Genomic DNA, 6815 nt, shown 5'->3' with positions numbered 1-6815 from the left:
GGGTAGAATATTTCCTTGCGCTATTAATGTTGCTTTTAGCCATGAGTTATTTTGGTGAAAGAAATGTGGAAAGAAATATCAGTCTATTAATTCTGAGCCAAAAACTTATCTACTTACCTGCTTTATGGTCCCATAATCTGCCATGAGAAGAGTGTGTCTCAGATTGCTATTGATCCAAGGACAATGTGGGAATAGTTAAGAGGAACTAAATTAGATCCACAATCTGGAGTTCAGGCAAGCCCATCAGAGTACTAACCAATGGAGTCATGAAGGTAAAATAAATACAGTTGTCCCTTGGTATCTGCAGGGAATTGGTTTCAACCCTTCCATACTCAGAATCCAAAATCCTCAGATGCTCAAGTCCCTATATAAAAATGGCACAGTATTTGCATATAACCTTTGCACATTCTGCTAAATACTTTAAATTATCTCTAGATTACTTATAATACCCTTCACAGTGTAAATGCTATGTAAATAGTCATTATAATGTACTGTTTTCAAATTTTGTATTATTTTTTATTTTTGAAGTATTTTTTATTTGCAGTTGGTTGAAATCATGGATGTGAAACCTGCAGATACAGAGGGCCGGTAGTGCATACTGTTAAAAGCTGTAGTGTGTGGGAGTAATTTGTTTCACAACGTCATTGCAAGAATAGCTTACTAAGACATATTGGAACAATCAAATGGAAGAGATTAATTCTGCTATTAGTGGAAAGTGTTAAGCAAGGCATGAAAGAGGTGATGGCATTTCACCTAGACCTTCAAACATAAGTTGACTTTTGGACTAAATTGCTTAGCTCCTTGTCTTATAGTTACCAATTCAATCAGTGTAATGGAGTATGAACATTTATTGATTGGTACCTTAAATTACATTGGTAGCAAGTTTGAAAAAGGCTTTGAGAAAAGACTGCCACAGCAATCATCGGTGCAGTGATGGGTAATACAAAAAAGTGTATTGTTTGTGCTTTTAAAATGAAAACCTGATCTTGCAAAAGAGTTCTCTTTTATATTTCATATAATGTAGCATTTCTGTAAATCAGTTTATAATTTATGTTGTTACTGTCTGGAATACTATAATTTTACGTATTTTCAATTCCATTTGTCTGGATAACTCCACCCTACACACTGTCACCAAGTTGGTTATCACCCTCTGCAACACATCCTTAGAGCACTGTTCATTTTTCCTTTATGTCAGCAATCAAAAATGTAATAAAAATGATGTGTATAAATACTTGGTTAATATTTATCCTGTCTTTCCCTAATTGGTTGTAAATAAGGACAGAGACTGTGTCTGTTTTGATCCCTGTTATGGAATTCCTGGACCATAGATGCCACTCAATAAATATTTATTTAAGAAATGTATCAATAAATTAGAGAGCACAGACTTCAACGTCAGATGAATCTGAGTATGAAATTCTATTATATCTTTCACTAAATTTGGATTCCTATTCGGTATTCCCATTTTTCTCATATGCAAATTTGATGTGATGAGAATTGGAGAAATAAATGTAAACATCTAGCATAAATGGTAGTTATTATTGTTTAAATGCTTTGTAGTACAAGTAGACATTTAGGAGAGAGAAAAGGTGCACATCCAGTTTTTCTGGCCAATTCAATTTACTGTAAAAGTTAAGAGGGCAAAAATATCTTATGCAGGAATAAGGACATCTGAATAAACAATGTGTTTCCTAGGTCTTCTGCTGCATAAAAAATTGGTTTCTGCGTGATCATTACAAGTATGGCTCTGGCAGCAAATTTTTAAAATTGACCTATGTGTTCATTGTTTGTATTACCTAAACACCACCTTTCTGTGGTGATTTTGCTTGCTTGAAACATTAACAAAGAACACAAATGAAAATAATATCGTTCAGAAAGACTTTTCTTTTAATTAAATTCCTCTTACAAAATATATTTTTGCATTTTATTCTATAATTACAGCACTTAAAGTCTGTCATGAGAATTAGACGTTTGGTTGCATCTTCCCACCTGTTTTCTAGAAAGCAAGCTTTCCTGGATTTTCACTTCTGCCCTTTTATGATCACCTTTCATTATAAAATATTTTTCTCATTGTCCTCAAGCTACCTGGCTATTTAGGAAGCAGCAATGAGGAGGCTGGAGTTTGTTAAATTGTTTGTTGAATCATGCAGAAGTGCCTTGCTGTGCTTTAATTTAAACTAATAGCATTTCTTGTAATGCTACTACACAAATAAAATACTAATAATTTAGCCTTTGTCTACCCCCCACTTCTTTTCCAAATATGAGACCGTACACTTGAGGTAAAAAACAGACAGAAATTTACATGCTTCCTTTAGCTAAGTAATATTATGCATATGGGAAATAATCACTATTTTTCCCCAATATCTTCAGGCTATTTTATATGCAAGAAAACTCTAAACACTATAACACTGTCTTTCCTGTTCATGTGGAATGTAGCTGGTGGGTTATGTGAGACTTTAAAATAGCTATGCATTCACTCCTATAGCAATGCAATATGTATTAGTCCGTTCTCACACTGCTATGAAGAAATACCTGTACTGGGTAATTTATAAAGGAAGAGGTTTAATTGACCCACAGTTTCTGCATTGCTGGGGAGACCTCAGAAAACTTACAATCATGACAAATAGCGAAGAAGAAGCAGGAACCTTCTTCACAGGGCAGGATGGAGTGTGTGCAAGCAAAGGAAATTAGATGCTTATAAAGCCATCAAATCTCATGAGACTCACTATCACAAAAACAGCATCAGGGAAACTGCTGCCATGATCCAGTTACCTCTACTTGGTCCCACTATAGACATATAGATTATGGGAATTACAGTTCAAGAGAAGATTTTTGGATGGGGCACAGCCAAAACATATCAAAATCCAAAGACAGTATTTTTTCCAAAAAAAAAAAAAAAAAATCACATGTATTTATGTATTTATTCATGACTTACAAACTACGAAATTTACTATTTTTAGAATACAGTTCTTTAAGTCCAGCTAAATGCAGATAGAGCTATGCTACCACCATCAGAAACATAATACAGAACTACTGTACACCCCAACTAATCCTGTCATGTTGTCTTTTCTAGTTAACTGCTTATCCTGCAACCTCTGAATAACACTGATCTATTCCCCATAATTAGAAGTTAAGAAATGTATTTTTAAAAATTATACGTACTTATTATAGGATATTTTCAGTTTTAACCTGCTTTAATTTTGAGAATTTTTACTCATTTTGCATCTAATGCAAACAGTGAGTTTACGGAATTTTTACTTAATCGGCATTCCCAGATTGATGCTCTACAGAAAACATTTCTGCAGAATAAAACACTAGGTGTGTTATTTTAAAAGTGTTTCATGTTGTTGTATGTTTAGTAATATTTGAATTAATCTATATTTTCAGATAACCGTTCTCTATATTTACAATAAAATATTTATAGAATGGTTTCCATTGATTGTTCTTTTGGATGCAGAGTAAAATATAGGAAGTAGTGTGAGATGTTGAGATCAATTATATTTAGAATGTGAAATATTGAGATCAATTCTAATTAGAAACAGTAGACAAAAAACAGGGCGGCTGACACATAATAATTATATTTTTATTTTGTGAATAAAAAATTACTGAAAATCTATATAAATTTAACCAGAAATCCAAACAGTCATATAGAACATTGGAAGATATAAAACAGTCTATACTAATGTGTGTAGATGGGAAGCATCCCAAATGCCCCTCAGCTGCTAAATAGATGAGAATAATGTGGTATATTCATATAGTAAACTATTAGCAGGAAAAAAAGAATGAAGTACTGCTGTTAAAGATGAACCTCAGTGACATTATGCTAAGTAAAATAATCCTTCCTGTTCCCAAAAATTCCATATGATATGACTCAAATACAGGTATACTTTAGAAATATTGTGGGTTTGGTTCCAGACCACTGCAATAAAGCACCACAAAAAATGTTGGCTTCCCAGTACATATAAAATTTCTGTTTACACCATACTGTAGTCTATTAAGTACATAATAGCTTATGTCTAAAAATGTACATATCTTAAATGAAAAATACTTTAGTGCTAAAAAATGCTAACAATCATCTGAGCTTTCAGTGAATTGTAATCTTTTGCTGGTGGAGGCTACAGCGCCTCTGATATTTATGGCTGCTAACAGATCACGGTGGTAGTTGCTGAAGGTTTGGGTGGTTTTGAAAATTTCTTAAAATAAGACAACAATGAAATTTTCCCACGTTGACTGACTCTTTCTTTCATGAAAGATTTCTCTGAAGCATGAGATGCTGTTTGATAGCATTTTAGCCACAGTAGAGCTTCTTTAAAACTGAAGTCAGTTCTCTCTAACTCTGCCACTGCTTTATCAACTAAGTTGACATAAAAATCTAAATTATGTGCTATTATTTCAACAATATTTATAGCATCTTCACCAGGAGCAGATTCCATCTCAAGAAACTACTTTCTTTACTCCTTCATAAGAAGCGCCTTCTCTTCCATTTGGTTTTTTTCATGAGATTGCAGCAATTCAGTTACCTCTTCAGACTCCACTTCTAAATCTAGTTCTCATGCTATTTCCACCATCTCTACCGTTACTTCCTCCACAGAAGTTTTGAACCCCTCAAAGTCATCCATGAGGTTAGAATTTTCTTCCAAAATCCTACTAATGGTGATATTTTGACCTACTCTCATGATTAAAAAATGTTCTTAATGGCATCTAGAATGGTGAATCCTCTCCAAAAGGTTTTCAATTTACTTTGCCCAGATCTATCAGAAGAATAACTAGGGCAGCTATAATCTTATGAAATGTGTTTCTTAAATAATAATATTTACAGTCAAAATTATTCTTTGATCCATGGGCTGCAGAATGTATGTTGTGTTAGCAAGCATGAAAACATTAGTCTCTTTTTATATCTCCATCAGAGTTCTTGGGTGACTAGATGCATTGTCAATGAGCATTAGTATTTTGAAAGGAATCTTTTACTCTTAGCAGTAGATTTCAACAGTGGGCTTAAGATATTCAGTAAGCCATGATATAAACAGATCTGCAGTTGTCCGGGCTTTGTTGTCTCATTTATAGAGCAAAGGGAGTGCCAACTCAGCATATTTTTTTTTACCTTTTACTTAATTATATGCAGAAATGGCATAATTCTTAAAAATCTTGGGATTTTTGGAATGGTAAATGAGCATTGGCTTCAACTTAAAGTCAACAGCTGCATTAGCCCCTAACAGAAGAGTCAATGGGTCCCTTGAAACTTTGAAAGCAGGCATTGGCTTCTCCTTTATAGCTATGATACTCAAAGGATCATCTTCTTTTAATGTAAGACTGTTTTGTCTGCATTGTAAGTCTGCTGTTGAGTGTAGCCACCTTCAGTAATAATCTCAGCTAGACCTTCTGAATAACTTGCCTTCATAGAATTTAAAAAAGAGATCCTCACCCTGGATTAGACTTTGGCTTAAGGACATGTTGTGGTTAAAAATGCTGTGGCTGGTTTGATATTCTATTGGGACCACTAAAACTTTCTCCGTATTAGCAATAAAACTGTTTTGCTTTCTTTTTATTCATAAATTCACAGGAGTAGCACTTTTCATTTCTTTCAATAACTTTTTCTTTGCATTCACAACTTGGCTAACTGGCACATGAGGCCTATCTTTCAGCCTGTCTTGGCTTTCAACATGCCTTCATCACTAAGCTTAGTCACTTCTAACTCTTGATTTAAAATGAGGTAACTGTGATTTTTCCTTTCACTTAAACACTTAGTGGCCATTGTGGTTAATTAGACTATTAATTGACCTAATTTCAATATTGTTGTGTGAGAAGGAATGGAGAGGCCTCAGGAGAGGAAGACAGACAGAGACGGCAGCCACTGGTTGGTGGAGTAGTCAGAGAAAACACATTTATCAATTAAATTCACAATCTTTTATGGTTGTGGTTCTTGACACCCCCAAAACAATTTCAATGGTAATACTAAACACCATTGATCACAGATTACTATAACAGATAATAACAATGATGAAAATTTTGAAATATTTTGGAAATTACCAAAATGTGACACAGAGACACAAAGTGATCATACGCAATGAAAAAAAAAAAAAGACACTAATAAACTTGCTCAATGCAGGGTTGCTACAAACCTTCAATTTGTAAAAAATGTAGTATCTTCTCAGTACAACAAAGCAAAGCACAATAAAATGAGTTATACCTGCATATTAAATATCCAGAAAAGGTAAATCTAAAAATGCAGGAATCACTACATCTGTGTATAAAGAATGTTCGTGAGATGATGAAAATAGTTAAAACTGCATTGTCCTGAAGTTTGCACAAGTCAGTAAATTTACTACATTTAAATGTACATTGAAAATTGTACATTCAAAATGGGTGAATTTTATGGTATGCAAATGATATCTCTTTTAAGGAAGTGAAAAGTGAAATAATAGAAAAGAAGTGCCTGGCTTTTCTCTATTTATTCAGTTTTACATGGTGTTGATCTATATTTTTACAATTTGCATAATCCATTACCAAAGTGTAGAATATAGAATATAAACAGATCACTTAACCAATTAGGAGCCATAAGTATCTGCATTCATACTCTTTTTCCTTTCTTTTGAGATGACCTCTGCTATATCTAAAGAGTTGTAGTGTTCACATATTCTAGATTATAATTAAAATAGGTAGTAATATTTCTGACTTCCCAACTTCTATACTTACTTCCTTTTATTTCTAGTGAATTAGTAAGCCCTTTGAAGCATATTCAGAAACATCTCGTGTCAAGATTTAAGCTCTTTGGGTAAGTTTTAGTCCATTTTTAATTACTTAAAGGCAAAATAGATGTT

This window comes from Trachypithecus francoisi, unplaced genomic scaffold, assembly GCF_009764315.1.
Source record: "Trachypithecus francoisi isolate TF-2019V2 unplaced genomic scaffold, Tfra_2.0 Lachesis_group7, whole genome shotgun sequence".
In the NCBI taxonomy this organism is placed as follows: Eukaryota; Metazoa; Chordata; class Mammalia; order Primates; family Cercopithecidae; genus Trachypithecus; species Trachypithecus francoisi.
Note: the sequence above shows the minus strand (reverse complement) of the source record.